The 16,199-nt window shown below is 48.1% G+C and overlaps 1 protein-coding gene across 6 annotated transcripts in view; it reads left to right on the top strand.

The window, feature by feature from the left end:
• PPARD (peroxisome proliferator activated receptor delta) overlaps positions 1 to 16,199 on the top strand; it is an 82,058-nt gene that overhangs the window by 6,854 nt on the left and 59,005 nt on the right. The window contains exon 1 of one of the 6 annotated variants that reach the window (XM_053222910.1): positions 9,274 to 9,382. The exons of the other annotated variants lie outside the window; for them this stretch is intronic. The gene's annotated coding sequence lies outside the window, so the exon portion shown is untranslated. Of the gene's footprint in view, positions 1 to 9,273; positions 9,383 to 16,199 lie in introns of those variants that run through there. 6 annotated transcript variants of the gene reach the window in all.

Raw genomic sequence — 16,199 nt, 5'->3', positions numbered from 1 at the left:
AGTTAGGAAATTCCTCGTAGGTTGGTAGAGGCCATCGAATGCCAGGTGAAGGAATTTGCACTGTGTGTTTTTTGGGCAGTGGATAGCCATTGATGGTTTTGGAGCAAGGGGTGATTGTGTTAATATTGCATTAAAGATTGATTGAATGGAGAAAGAATGGAGATAGAGAGGTTAGGTAGGAGACTACTCCAGTGGTCTGAATGTGAGGAAGTTCTTCCTCACACTAAATCTGAGTTCCTCTGGTTTTGATTTCGATCTTTCAGCCACACAGATTGAGGACCCAGGGCATGGCTGGAGGAACCCCTCCCCCCCTTTATTCAGGGATGCTGGTACACAGGAGAGATCAAAAGGTTCACCAAAGGTAGAAGGCAACTAAAGTCAGGTTTTATTGTCAAGGCGCATTAAAAAGTTAATAAAAGAAAAAAAGTTAATAAACGAAAAAAAGAAAAACCAGTTAATAAAAGAAAAAAATAAAGCTTCGTTGTAGCACCACTAACAGTGTTTCAGTCACATCTTCGTTTCTCTCTCATGGACCATTAGGGAGCGAGGAGAAGAGTGAGAGGCAGAAAGAGGGAGACAAATTAGAGGCTGGTAGGGAGAGGGGGAGAGAAGGAGGCCAAAGGGGGAAACAGCAAAAAGAGTGTGAAGGAGGTTGGGAATGGAGGAACTGCTCCAGGCTGAGGGGCGACTCACCGGCTGGCAAAGAGCCCACTCCTTCTGTGCTTCCTGGGGGGCCCTGGCCTCAGGGTTTAGACACCTCATGTCTTGCCCAGCCTCTGTAGTTTTTTCATTTGAGAAGAGACCGTGGGAAGAGCTGGAGTGGATTTGGTGTTGGACGGACCTGGGGGTGATTCAGCTCTGGTATACAGGGTATACGGGGTGCCTGAATGGCTGACGTGAACCTCGGGCTGTGCTGAGGTCCCAAACCCCCTTTGTACCGAGCTAGGTTCTGAGGTGGAGAGCTCAGGAAGAAATGCCTGTCCGAAACAGTGCCTTCCCTGAGTTGCAGGCTGTGGCACCGGGGGCCCAGCCTCAGCACGGGGAGTCTGCAGGTGCTGTTAAACAGTTGATGTCCTGGGCAGTGCAGTTGCGACACCTCCCCTTCCCCTCCCCCCACCCTGAGTCCAGTCTTCAGAGCCTGCCTCCCAGCCCGGCCTTGCCATCATCTCAGCAGCCCTCCCAAGACCATTACCACATTCTCCACAGCTAATAGCGACACACCTTTGAAAGAGTTCTCTCATGAGGCGAATGCTGAAGGGAGAGGCTCCCCAGTGTTAGGGGAAAACCACTTGTTGCTGAAGTTCATTTCTGCACTGTTAGACGAACAGGTATCTAAAAACAGATTTTCCCTGCCTTCACTTGTAATCTGCTGTAACACCGTGATCCTTGTCTTATCACTGCTTTTGGCACTTCCCTCATGCAAGAGTTGTCAGCTCAGAAGCACGTGTTTTTGGCTACTATGCCAATGGAAGTACAGGCCAACTTTGCTCTCCCAATAGGCGACATTAGCCAAGCAGGCCACCCTCCATATACAACAGTCTGTGGGCCCACTCTCCTCAAAAACAGGCCGTCCTTCAATTTGCCAGAACCCAGAGCTTTACCTATCGTCCTCTTTTCCAAACAAGCAAATGTGGTGTCCCTTCCTCAGTTTCCCTTAATTGCCTTGTTCCCAGTATCCCAAATATTGCCTTGTTCATAGCTCTCACTTTACTTTCTTTGCCTCTGGTTCCATTTCCTTTAGCACCAGGTTTCTCAGCCACAGACATTTTGGGCTGGGTAAGTCTTTTATTGATTGATTGAAAGTGTGTGTGTGTGTGTGTGTGTGTGTGTGTGTGTGTGTGCACGCGCGCGCGCGCAAGCAGGGGAGAGGAAGAGAGAGAGAGAATCCCAAGCAGGATTTGCCCTGTCAGCACAGAGCCAGATGCAGGGCTCAATCTCATGTAACGTGAGATCATGCCTGCGCTGAAACCAAGAGTCAGCCACTTAACCAACTGAGCCACCCAGGCAGCCCTGGGCTGGGTAATTCTTTATCAAGTGGGCTGTCTGTGTACTGTAGGATGTTTAGCATCATCCCTGGCTTCTACCCCACTAGATGTTGATAGCTCCTCCCTCTACCAGTTGTGAAAACCAAGAATGTCTCCAGACATTGCCACATATCAAGGGGGCAGAATCACTCTTGGTTGAGAGCCACTGCTATGTCACTTCGCCCACTAAATATTTCTGGCCAGCTGGATCCACCGGTGAACAGCACATCAGTAAAACCAATACAGTAAGCGTGTAGTTCTTAACCTTGGAAATGTATCCTCCTCAGTCACGTCACTGGGCCTTTGAGGACTTTGGGGAGCAGTGAAATAATTGACAATGAGTAGCATGTTCCAACTAAGTAAGAAGCCGTATGATGTCTCCATAACAGAGGGACAGTGTCCAAGGTGTAAAGCAATCTCCTGGAGTGGTTGTGTTTCTTGTGTTTTGCTTTTCCAGGTCTTTTGGTGTCTGGGCCAAAGCCACCTTCCTATAGCTCCCAGAGGTGCCGTGCAGGATAGAGTTGGTAATGTGTAGCGTGTAAACTGTCATTAACCTGTCCGTTCCTGGTGTCAGACATTACTAGCTGATCTGGTGCTCTGATCACAGCAGCATTCCTCTCCAAAGCCACATGAGTTCTTGGAACCCTCTACGAAGGCAGTTCTCATGAGAGAAGGCTCACCTGCCATCCCTGATCTTGAGCTTATTTGTCTGGTCCAGACCATTTCTTTCCAGCTTCCCCTACTGCAAAAGCCTTTGGGACAGTCCAGAGATCCAGGTGGGTTCCCTTTGACCCCACAGCACCTGCATCTTGGGATGAACTCCTGTGTGGTCCATTGGAGGCTTCAGGTTGGAGACTACCGTTCTCCCTTAAGGAGGCCCTCCGGCGGCCAAAATGCTCAGTCCCATGAAATTAGTTCCCCACCCCTTAGATAATAGCAAGCAATGATAGCAAAAGAAAGACCCTAGTCCAGGACACTGCCAGGATTCTTGTTCTGACCCTCTTTCATGTGGACCAGAGGTCTGAACTATGTTCCTTCCGCACTTTTGGAGTCTGTCTTCCGTGGTGGCAGACTGGGTAATGGTCCCCAAAGACATCCAATATCCAGCCTGTGACCCCTGGGACTTGTAGATGCTACCTTATATGGCAAAATGGACTTTGCAGATGCAATTAAGGATCTCAAAATGGGGAGATTATCCTGGATTATCCAAGTGGGCCCTAAGTGCAGTCACAGGTGTCCTGTTAAGAGGGAGGCAATGGGAAATTTGATACAGAGGAAGGCGGTGTGACTGTCACTGGATCTCAAGATGGAGGACGAGGCCAAGGAACACAAGGAATGCAGCTCTAGAAGCTGGAGAAGGCAAGGAAACACATGTTCCCCTAGAACCTCTGGAGCAACGTGGCCTTGCCAACAGCTAGATTTTGGAGTGAAACCGATTTTGGACTTTCACCTCCAGAACTGTAGGAGAATAATTATGTTTTAAGCCACGAAGTTTGTAGTAATTTGTAACCATGGCAGTAGGAAGCTACCTATAGGTCTCATTTACCTCCAGGCACAGGTGGTGACTTGGCTGGTCCTCGTTCCTATTTTAAGGCAGTCTTAGAGCATCCCTTTTACAGCAGTTCAAGATTCTAGGTCCTGCCTTTTCCCAGACTAGTATTTGAAACAATATGCTCTTTGGGGGAACCTTTAAAAGAGTTCTTAGGAGTAAAAGAGAAAGCCTCAGGTAGTGTCTGATCCTTGTTTTTGTAAGTCACCCCATACCTTCAATCAGATCAGTAATAGTTTCTTTCAGACTGTTGAGGATCCAGGATTAGTGTAAATCTCACTCCGCTTCCATCTACCACTCATTAATAGGCATATATTGGGTACCTCCTATGTGCTAGGCATTGGGGTGAAGGAGTGAACAAGCAGATAAAGAAGACTCCTGCTCTCATGGTGGTTGTGGTGGAGAATGAGGAGAGAGCCAGAATTATGTAGCGAACAGGTCAGATGGTAGTAAATGCTATATCAAAAAATAAAGCAGGAAAGAAGTGGTGGCACTTTTAAATAGAGGGCTTGAGGAAGGCCTCACTGAGAAGGTAATCTTAAGGCTCGAAGAGGAGAGTGAGCCATGTATGGGAAGAATCTTCTGAGTGAGGGAAAACAAGTGCAAAGGCCCAGAGGCGGGAACATGACTGGCTGTTTGAGGAGTAGTCCGGAGGCCACTGTGGCTGGAGTGGAATGAGGGGAGAAAAGAATAGAAGGTGAGGTCAGAGAGGTGACTGGGGCCAGATCACCGTTGACCCAGAAGTCTGTAAAATCTCTTACTTCACCTGGCCCTTAGCCTCTTCCTTCCTTTTCTCGTCACACGACCCCTCGGTCTTTATGCCTGGGTTCCTCGGTTCCTTTACATAGAATATCTATCACATCGTACCCACGGCACATCAGCAGGTAAACATAGTCAACTTAAAATGTTAGAAGAGGGGGGAAAAGCATTCTCCTCTTTCTGAATAATAAAAGCACTTCCACTGTCAGTCGTGGTATGGAGCTGTGTTCCTCGGGATGCAGGTTGGCTGCTCTGCTCTCCCCAGGCAGTCCTGGGGTGCTTTCTGGGGGTCCTCACTTCGGTCACCCTCCTCCTCAGCCCATGAGGACCTCCAGGCCCCCAGGCCTGCTACTTCTTTCCACTCCACTCCTCCTGGGCTAGTGTGGGTCCCACAGCTGCCTTCCTGACATTCTGTCTAACCAGCCCACTCTTCTCCCTGCTTTCCTCCCAGGAACAGCACATAGCCTGCCTTCTCCCCCACTACTCAGCCAGGTGGCTGGGGGCTGCTGGAAGAAGGAGCAGAGTGTGCAAGCTGGTGCCACTGCACATTTGTGGTCACCACTTAGCTTCTCAGCAGCCACAGGCATGCCCCCACCATGTCTCAGAGCCCCTAGCTCTCCTGGGAGTGGCCTTTCCAGTCCTAGGGACTCTGCCTCCTCTAGGTCCTCATGATGTGGTTTGGGTTTCTAAGAATCAGATCCATACAGGTCAAGTAAGCCCAGCTTGAAAAGTCATACTGTTCCTGGATAGTGACCCCATGACAGTTCTGGTGCTTTGGCAACTTTTCAGAATGACAATCTGTCAGTAGTTCATGGTAAGCTTCATTGCCATCTAGGGGTCAGTTACAAATTGTCCCCACAGATTAAATTCTCCACGCCTGTGTCCCTGATTTTATAGTCTGAGGTGACGCTTCCCAGAACCTGCTTTAAATAATGGCATCAAATTGATTGTTGCTGAGAAATTAAAAATCCTTGGTAATAAGCAAACTGAGCAATGATCATTTTCTATCTCCCAAGTGAAAATCACTAGGTGAATAAATTCCCAAACTGTAGAATGCATCCAATCAAAATTGTATTATCCCAGTCTTGTTTTTATTTTTGCAGTGTATGATTTCTATGACATCTCTTTTTTTTTGGCATCTTAACGCCCCAGTGTATTGACAACATCTACTTAACAATTTGCCTTTCATGTCCTTACAGCGTGTCACCTTGTAGAAAAATATTTTGTCCATTTTCTAGCCCATTTCCTGACCTAGTAGGCTTATCTGCACCCGGGCCAAGGCCTGTCTCCGTCCCCTGCCAGCCTAGGGTAGCCTTGTCTTCTCACGCACAACCAGGACCATCTGTTTTTGATTCACTTTTGTACCCCCACCCTGGGCACATTGCAGACAACCAAGAATACCTCTCCTGAGGTGGTTCCAGCGCTGCCAGTGCTGCCCATGTGCTGCTTTCCCTCTGTGGTCTGCGGCCTGGACCTTGCCCTCCTTTCTTCCTTCTGCTTCCACCGTGAGAAAGAACTGATCCATCCATCTGATGTTCTCGATGAATCAGAGACCTTGTTGAGTCGCAAGGGAGCAGCCTCCACTGCACAGTCACGTGCTCGGTCCTGATGAGTGTTCATTAGCCACGTTCAAAGATCATCTCCCCCGAAATTGGCTCCTTGATGGGCAAGTGTCTTGTGCAGAGATGGCTCACCAAGCACTTGTCAGACGGAAGGGTGACTGGATGGCCAACCTAAGTGGCTTGCTTCCTAGAGTAGCGCTGGCACTAACCTGTGCCGGAGCCCTGTCTGGGAAGTCACTTCATGGGGCAGCAGTCAGACATCTGTAGAAGGAAACTTAAGGACCCCTTGGCTAGTTATTGCTCTTCCCTGTGGTTGAAGCTCAGTGAAAGACAGCTGAGGTTTTTGGTTTTGGCAGTCTTTCCCATTTGCCTCCTCTCTCCACTTCCTCCCCCGGGGGTCTGGGGAGCCTCCCTTCTCATACCTCTGGCTCAGCACCTACCGTGCTATATTATGGTGGAGTTATTGCCTGCATTCTAGGCTCTGATGTCTGATTGTGAGTTCTTTCGAGAGCTGTGGTCACCTGTGTCTAATACCCACAGAAGTCAGTAGCTACCCAGGAGCCAAGCAAGCTATGGCTCTAAGGTGTTGAATGCACTGTGCTAATCACGTCACATGTATCACCTTGTTGAATCCCCACAACCCTGAGAGGTAGGACTCATTATGCCCGTTTTATAGATGAGGATGTGGAGGCTCAGACTGGTTAGGAAAGTTGCCTAAAATCTGCACAAAGCTGAGATTTGAACCCAGGTGTGTAAAGCTGTGTCTTTGATTACCACACGGCAGGCCTCCCCACAGAGGATGGCTGGTTGACTGTAATTCTGCCGGTGTGGAAAGTACCTGCTTGACTGGCCAGACTGGTGTTGGCTTCCAAGAGCACTCCCTGCTTTCGAGCCCAGCAGAGTGTCTTGTTGGTCACTGGGCAGAACCAGATGTTGGCAGGCTTTGGAGCCCCCTGCGCAGTCTTGTGCCAGGTCAGTGGGAAGAGGAGGCCCTGAGAATGGCTGTACTTAGTGCCTCCCTGGGTCTGCTTCAAGGCCGTGAGCAACCCCCTAGAACCAGAAGAAATAACCAGCCAACTGGTGGGCCAGGCATGTGTAGTGGCAGGGGTTGAAGGAGGAAAAAAACCAATCTCTGATCTGAGTGATTAATCAGCCTGTTTGCAGTCTGGCGAAGGGAGAGAAGAAAGAGAGAAGGTGGCCCAGGTGTGCAGATACGGAGAGAAGAAAGAAAAGGAAATTGCCTTTATTCAGATTCTCCTTTGGGCCAGATGTCATGCCATGGGTGAGCTCACTCTCCTCCATGCCAGCCTGCAAGAGGCAGGTATTGGTATTCCCATTTAACAGAGGAGGACGTGCAGGATCACAGAGCTTAAAGAGCCCACTCAAGTCACACACCTGACAAATGACAGAGCTGAGGTTTAAGCCCTTTGGTTCCCCCTGTGCTTCTCAGTTCAGACTGCTTTTCCTGCTCTGTCCCCTTAGCCTGGGCTTTGCAGGCACTTGTGAATGTGTGCAGGTATCCACTGTGAGCAGAGGCTGAAGCAGAATTAGGGCTCTGGGTACCTGTCCTACTCAGCTGCTTGGTTCCTACCTAGACCAGCAGGACACTGGGCTCAACCAGCTGGGCCTTATGTTTTTCCCCTTTCTTGTACCTTGCCATCCTTGGCTTATTTTTAGAGAGCTATTTTTATTTCTGCTCCCACTTCCTGACTGGAGGCGCAGGGGTTGGGGTACAGGGAAGGCTTTGGGAATCAGAAGAGACAGGCATAAGTAGCATCTCAGCGGTGTCCTTGGCTGGGCTCTGGGGACTGTGCTCCCCTGCCTGCCTTGATGGCCCCTCCTCAGGCCAGCTGTAGGCCCAGGGGATCTTGGACAGAGGGACAGTCGCACTCCTCTTTTCTTTGGCTCCTCAGAAGGGAAGGAGCTTTCCCCTGAAGCAGAACAGGAAGTAGCATGTGGCACTCTTCATATTTTTAGCTCACTGGCTCTTTCTGAGGATAAGGACTTTGAGGGAATTTGGGGTACTGGTTGAGAGCCAGAATACGTGGGACTGAGTTCTGGCTCTACTAGTAGCTTTGGGCAAGTCACTTTATGCCTCATTGGCTTCCTCTTCTGTAACAAAGGGGAGATAACTACCCCTCAGGGCTGACTGGAGGATTAAAAGAGCTCCTACTTGTAAAGGCATAGGTGTATCACTCATTGAGTGTTGTTTTATTGTTAGCGTATCTCTGGACCCTAGGCACCTAGCGGCTTGGGGTGGATGCCAGTATTTGTTCCTTGGTGAATAGAACTTCAAGACTATTTATTTTCCTGTTTTCTTCTGAATGTTGGCTGGAGTGGGTGTTGACTCCAGTCAGTGATTGGCCTGCGGAGCCCACAGAGTAATTGTCATGGCAGCTTCCTGCAGTCCACCCCCTCCAGCCCTTACCTGAGCCTTGGATGAGACAGTCAGGTGAAGTGAGGAGTCTTCCAGCTGGAGGATGTCAGTCGCCACCCCTCACCCCCCCCCCCTGCTTTTTTACTTTTGCACCTTTCTGAAGCTCTGGCTTTTGGTTATGAGCTCTGGAGGGGTAGGGACCTGGATCCCATGGGTGCAGACACAACCAGGTGATTCAGGGTGCTTGGGCCCAAGGTTTTGAAGGTGGGGGCGGGGGGTTTGCCACTGGCAAGCTGTTTAGCTAGTAACAATGAAAGACATCTTTGGAAACTTGTACTTGGGGGCTTGGAAATTAATCAGATACCACCAGTGGCCAGTATAATGGAATTTGGAAAACAGTCGTTTTTAGGATATGGAGCTGGCACTCAGGCACAAGTGTTTCCATGTGTGCGGTTTTTAATTTATCTTAAAATGTCTTAATTATATAAATAATGCTTATTCATAATAGACAATTAGAAAATACTTAAGTCACGGGGATAGAATGGGCAGCATGCATTATTATAGTCAGTAACATTGTATTACAAATTTGAACGTTGGTGAGAAAGTAAATTTTAAAGTTCTCATCACCAGAAGGAAAAAAATATTTGTAACTTTGGTGACAGATGGTAACGAGACTTACAGTTGGAGATCATTTTGCAGTGGATACAAATGTCTAATCATTATGTTGTACACCTCAAACTACTGTATGTTGGTCATACTCCAATAAAAAAAGAAAATACACCTAAGCACTGAGAATGAAATACAAGTCATACATAGTCACACCATCCATAAGTGACTGCTGTAAAGTTTAGTCTGTGTTCAGATTTTACTATGACTTTGTGTACTTATTTTTTTTCTTTCAAAAATGGGATGGTATTTAACATTCAGTTTTGCGACTTGCCTTTCCAATTTTTCAGGTGGTTTCTTTCTTTTTTTAATTTTTTTTTTTTTTTTTTTTTTTAGTGTTTGTTTCTTTTTGAGAGAGAGAGCACTAGTGGGGGAGCGGCAGAGAGAGTGGGAGACACAGCATCCAAAGCAGGCTTCAGGCACTGAGCCGTCAGCAAAGAGCCAGGTGCGTGACTCAAACTCACAAACTGGGAGATCATGACCTGAGCCAAAGTCAGAACTTAACCAACTGAGCCACCCAGGCGCCTTGATAAGGAAATATGTCTTGATGAAAGGTGCTCCTCCACCGAGGCCCTGCTCTTTCCATGAACTTGCACCTGGTCTGCTTTCTCCACCTGGCAGTGCCCAGGCCAGGTGGTTTCACAGGTCTGGTGTGCCCGGCCCTGCTGGCCTCTGTGTGTCAGCAGCTGCTCCGTGGCACCTCACTGGGCAATAGGCAGGGATCTGAGCATAGTAGTCAGGCATAAGGAAGATGTTCCCAGCACCCCCAGCGGCTCAGATTCCATTCTAGAAAAACAGCTCAGAGCCAGCGAGAAAATTGAAGATGGGGTATTCTGGGAGAAATGAGCTATGCCTCCCCTTTACTTCTTACAGAAAAAAAAATGAGATCTCTGGCACTAGGTGAGTAAAAGGCTTGTCTGAGCCCTGAGGGTGAGTGAGACTTGGCATCTCAGCTTTTTTTCTGGGCCCCTCTGATTTGCACACAGGCTGGTGTTACATGGTGAGGCCAGGAATTCATGATTATGGACAGGATGACTTCTATAAGTTGTGTGTTCCTATGGGCCTTCCTGGATCATACTTGTTTTCCTGTGGATCCCAGTCTTGGTACAACTTGGCAGAAACCCTCTGGGCCACAGAGCAGGGTAGCTTCCTGTACATCCCCTCAAGCATGCACTGCTCTTCTCCCTTCCTCCACTCCTGAGCTATAATTAAGTTCCTCCGTGAAACCGAATCCCTCAGCTGACACATGCTTGTAACTGCAGTCCTGGTCATTGGGCAGCTCGTCTGGGGTGACTCTTGGGGCTGGTGTCTCAGCCTCCAGACGGTCTTGGGTAGGTCTGTAGGAGGTGGAGATCTGCCAGGACAGGGATGGGTCTAAAGAAGCAGGGACAGGCCTTGCCCAAGAGCCCAAAAGTAGGAAGTCATGGGAGCAATGAAGGTCTGGTGAGCAGCCAGAGTGTGTTAGGGGACACAGAGGTGGAGGGGATGGACAGGCTGCCTTGCAGGGTGAGAGGGCACGGACAGGGACAGGCTTTTGAATCACTGAGCCCCAAGGCAAAATGTGAGCAGTTTATTTTATTTTACATTGTATATATTTCTCTAGCTTATAAAATTTTTTTTGATGTTTATTCATTTTTGAGAGACAGAGCACGAAGGGGCAGAGTGAGAGACACACACACAGAATCCGAAGCAGGCTCCAGGCTCTGAGCTGTTAGCACAGAGCTCTCTGTGTGGGTCTTGAACCCACGAACCGCGAGATATGGTCTGAGCCAAAGTTGGACGCTCAACCGACTGAGCCACCCAGGCACCCCATAGTTCTCTAGCATTTTAAAATTGAGATATACTTCACATAACATGAAATTCACTACTTTAAAGCATGTATGTCAAGGGGTTTTGGTGTATTCTCTCTGATGACCTCTAATTCCGGAACATTTGCATCACCCCAAAACAAACCCTGTACCTATTTGGACTTAGCCCCTGGCACCACTCTCCCCTCAGCCCCTGGCAACCACTAACCTATCCTCCCTGCATTTCCCTATTTTGGATATTTCACATAAATGGAATCTTACAGTGTGTGGCCTTTTGTGTCTGTCTTTCATTCAGCATAATGTCGTCAAGGTTAATCTGTGTACTTGCTGTCTAAGTAGTATGCAATGGTACTTCATTCCTTTTTATGGCCGAATAACATTCTACTTTATGGAAAATACCATGTTTTGTTTATCCACTCAGCAGCTGATGGACATTTGGGTTGTTTCCATTTTTTGGCTGCTGTGAACATTCATTGACAGGCTTTTGTGTGGATATATGCTTTAAGTTCTTTTGGGAATATAACTAGGGATGGAATTGCTGGGTCATATGCTAACTTTGGCATTTTGAGGAACTACCCAAGTGGCTGCAGAGTGCCCTCACTCATTTATTTATTATGTTTATTGGCTCTTTATTTTTATTTTTTTTTAAGGTTTATTCATTTATTTTTGAGAGGCGGGGAGGGGCAGAGAGAGAGAGAGGGAGAGAGAGAATCCCAAGCAGGCTCTGCACTATCAGTACAGAGCCTGATACAGGGCTTGAACTCACCAACTATGAGATCATGACCTAAGCCAAACTCCAGAGTTGGATGCTTAAGCGGCTAAGCCACCCAGGCGCCCCATATTGGCTCTTTCTTTCTCTCTTTATTTTAAGTGTTTATTTTTGAGAGAGAGGCACGCAGAGCACAAGCTAGGAGGGGCAGAGAGAGAGGGAGACACAGAATCTGAAGCAGGATCCAGGCTCTGAGCTGTTGGCACAGAGCCCGACGTGGGGCTCAAACTCACAAACCATGAGATCGTGACCTGAGCTGAAGTCAGACGCTGAACCGACTGAGCCACCCAGGCACCCCGGCTCTTTATTTTTAATTGTAAAATGTACATAACATAAAATGTACTGTTTCAACCATTTTTTTGATATGTTATTTTATTCAAATACCAGTCTGACCCCACATGGTCCAAAAATACGCAAATAACCAACCAAATATAGACAGATGTTAAAGACTTGCCGCCCTGGAAGGAGGTGGCCTCAGACTTGAGAGCGTCAATGCAGTTGTTGATGATCTGGTTGACCCTGTCCCCCTCCTTGGCGATGGTGGAGATTTAGGCCACCGAGGTCTGGCTGTCAGGGCTGGGCTGGCCCAGCTCGCAGTCCTTGCGCTCGGCCTGCTGTCCCATGCGCTGGCCTTGGCGCATGGCCACGGAGTTGCCCTTGCTGGCCTTTGGCGTGTTGCCGCTATCCACCAGCTGTACTGCTCCGCCTCGCTGGCGGCTGCCGGCAGGTATGGGATGAGGGTCATGGCCTTGGGTCCCGACAGCGGGCCCGGGCCAGGTGCCTCCATCTCGGGCCATACATGAGCTTGATGATGGTCTTCTTGAGGCCACCGGCCACGGCCGCCTTCTTGTGCTTCTCCTCCTGCCGCCTCCGCAGGCAGTAGTAGACGGTGCCGAGCACCGGCACCATGCCGAACAGACAGCTGTGTTCACTGGTCTGCCTCCTTGCTTCACATATTGTATCTTATCCCTCCTGGCATACCAGTACACTATGGAGCTTCCTCATTCTTTTTTGCGGCTCCCTCACTTGCTACATGGGTATGCGGGTGATTTCCAGTCTTCTGCGGCAGTGAATAACCTTGCCATCTGTCGTTTTGCACACAGATAAACAGGTTGATGATGATACAGTGTGACGGATGCAAGGATGGAGACATACTTGGGAACAGTGCTGGTGGGGAAAAGGGAAAGGCTCCCAGAGGAGGCTAGTTGATGGTACTTTAAGACAGTCTCAGGGGCGCCTGGGTGGCTCAGTCGGTTGAGCGTCCGACTTCGGCTCAGGTCACCATCTCGCGGTCCGTGAGTTCGAGCCCCGCGTCGGGCTCTGTGCTGACTGCTCAGAGCCTGGAGCCTGTTTGAGATTCTGTGTCTCCCTCTCTCTGACCCTCCCCCGTTCATGCTCTGTCTCTCTCTGTCTCAAAAATAAACGTTAAAAATTTTTTTTTTTTTTTTTTAAAAGAAAGTCTCAGCCTGGGTGGCTCAGTTGGTTAAGCATCCCACTTCGGCTCAGGTTGTGATCTCACGGTTCCTGAGTTTGAGCCCTGCGCCGGGTTCTGTGCAGACAGCTCGGAGCCTGGAGCCCGCTTCGGATTCTGTGTCTCCCTCTCTCTCGACCCCTCCCTGCTCACACTGTCTCTCTCTTTCTCTCAAAAATATAAAAAAAGTCTCAGGGTGAGCACTGGCATATGAGGTGGGCCCTGCAGGCTGAAAAGAAGTGCCGCAGGCAGAGATGTGAGTCAAGGAGCAACAGCTCAGATGTGTTCGGGGAAATCAAGAGTATTGGTTGTCTATCACCTCATAACAAATTACCCCAGAGCTTAGCGGCTTCAAGTAACATTTATGACCTTGCAGTTTCTGGGGGTCAGGAGGCAGGTATTATTGCGAGCAAGTTTAGAAGACCACCTCCAGTAGCAAGTTGTAGTGAGGATGGGGTTGACTGGAGCAGGCCAGCATGGCGGTATGCAGCCATTATTGTAGGTAATCTGACACGCTTGGCTGAGAAGTTGGGATTGATGTGAGGACAGGGGGAGCCAGAGGAAGGCCTGTCAGTAGGAGAATAATGTGGTAGCTGTCATTTTAGACAGTTAATCTGCTAGCATTATACTAGAGGGGTCAAAATGGAGACAGAGAGAGACATTAGGGGATGTCTTTATTAACCTCGGTGAAAAGTTGCTGGCCCATAGTAACAGTTGCTTTATATTGAGCACTTTCTCTGTACTGTGTACTTTGGCTGCGTTTTTCTTATCTTTGAAACGACCACAGATTTACTTCGCAGCTGAGGAGACTAAAGCCTCCAAGCGATAAGAGGCTTGTGTATGGGCCACAGCTAGGAAGTTGGAGAGGAGCCCTCAGGTCGGCCTGGCCTTGAAGACGGCCTTTTGGTAGCCATGGGGGTGACTGGGGAGGCCTTGGCCGTTCCTGGATGCTGAAGAGAGACAGAGGAGTCTTGAGAGGTTGGCGTTTTGAACCCAGGTGGCTAGGACAAAGATGACACTGTAACAGGAAGGAGAGACACCAGAGGGGACACTGGTGTGGTGGGGGAAGATGAGTCATCCTTGGAATATGGGGCACTTGTTGGCGTGGTCCCTCCCAATTGTAGGGAGATCGTAAATAGTCCCTGTACTTTGTATATGAAGATGTACCCTTGGCTGAAAAGGGCTCTACAAGTGGGAGCTTGTTGGTGAAAGGGTACTTACTGTGGGGTTGTTGTTTGTTTGAACACTAGGTTTACACGTTCTCTCGGCAGCCCGTATGTTCTGTTGTGGTGGTGCCTTTGCCAAAGTCTGCTGGTCAGAGCAGTCACTGGCCAGCCCAGATTCGAGGAGGGGAACTAGACTCCACATCTTGATGGGAGGAGTAGCAAAAGGATTGTAGCCATCTTTACTCCACAGATAGCCAGTCATGGAGAGCAGAGATTTGAACCCAAATCTGTGTGACTCAACTAGAGCTCTTTCTGCCACACCATATCGTGTCCCTTTCTGCTTCTGATTCCTTGGGGGCTGCAAAGCTTGCTTGCTGGCTCATGTATATGTTGTTAGAGGAAATGATTCTTTTTTTGGTCTCCCAGAGTAGGAGTTGCACTGGTTACCCCTTTTTCCCAGGTTAGCATCCAAGATTACTGAGCCTGAGAGAAACTTCCAAAACAAGCTTTTTCGTAGGGATTTGCTAGCTGCCTCCCCAGACTCCGGCGCTCCTTGCTAGACACGCATGGAATTTCCCCATGGAGTTTCCCTTTCTGCACTTTGTAGCATTTCGGTCCAGCGCTGGTCCTGTGGGATCCTTGTGGTGTTGCAGCCAGATGTGCAGGCTGGCCTGGTTGCTAGTTGTCCCCGACAGTATCTAGTCCAGTGATTCCCAGACATGGCTCAGCTGGCAGATTCACCAAGGAATTTTGGAAAAAATGTAGATTCCTGGGTCTTGTCTCAGACTTCTTGAATTAGAATTTCCAGAAATGATGTCCAGGAATCAGCATTGTAAAACTCCCCATTAACTTGAGAGGGCAGCCTGATTGGGGAACCACCGACTTCTCAGAAAGGTGCCTTCTTAAAAAAGAAAAGAAAAAAGAAAAGAAAGGTGCCTTCTTTTGAGGTCACTGATCAGAGGAATCAGTGGGGCCTAACAGTGATTGTCCAGAGGGCCTCACTCTTTACAACCAGGAAGTGACTCCCGAATGCATCCAGGAGATTTCTGACGCATCTGCTCAAATCTTTGATATGCTTTTGCATTCTTTGATAGTTTCTGAACATTATGGTGACAACTGGTTTTCTTTTAAGGTGTTTGCAGAGGGGAGTAAGCTCTGCCAGTGGTCAGCAGACCCTTCTTAACTGGGACCTATTTGGTCTGATTTATCTGGAATACAGAATTTGTTTGCTTAGCTCTCTAATTATCTTTGGTGCAAAGGCTGGGACAACCTTATATACAAATAAGGTTAATTTGGATACATATATCCAAGTTAGGACAATAGTCAGACCTTCCTAGTTCTGTGTCTTGGACCTACTTAAGGTCCTCTTGTAGCTTTTAAAACCCTAGCTGTTTTGTCAGTTAAACAACTGATAACTACATTTTAGAATAGTTGGAAATTACAGAGAAATATAAAGAAGAAAATAAAAATTACCTTAGAATCTTCCTCCCAGAGACTTACCACAGTTAATATTTTGATGGATATTCATTCTTTCATTTTTTTGTGCCTTCTCTCTCTCTCTCTGTGTCTCTCACCGCCCCCCCCCCCACACCTTTATACATCCTCTTTTAGAAAGCCACATTGAAGTCATATTGTGATACGATTATTTAGCAGCTTTACGGAGATACAATTCAGATACCATAAAGTTCACTGGTTAAAATGTACAATTTGATGGCTTTGAGTATATTTGCTGAGTTGTGTAACCATTGCTATAATCTAGTTTTAGAACTTTTTCATCATCCCAAAAGGCAGTCTTGTATCCATTAGCATTCACTCCCCGTTTTCTCCTCCCCTGCCACCAGCCCTAGGCAACCACTAATCTACTTTCTATTTCCACGGATTTTCCTTCTCTGGACATTTCATGGGAATGGGGTCATACAGTATGTGGTCCTCTGTGATTGTCTTCTTTCACTGAACATAGCTGTGATACTATTTTGAAACCTGCTTTAAACGTTTATATCACTAGCAATTTGAATATAGTTTTCAAAAATGCATTTTTGACAAAGCAG

The sequence above is a fragment of the Acinonyx jubatus genome, chromosome B2 (genome assembly GCF_027475565.1).
Source record: "Acinonyx jubatus isolate Ajub_Pintada_27869175 chromosome B2, VMU_Ajub_asm_v1.0, whole genome shotgun sequence".
Taxonomy (NCBI): Eukaryota; Metazoa; Chordata; class Mammalia; order Carnivora; family Felidae; genus Acinonyx; species Acinonyx jubatus.
Note: the sequence above shows the minus strand (reverse complement) of the source record. Positions and strands in the feature narration are given on the sequence as shown.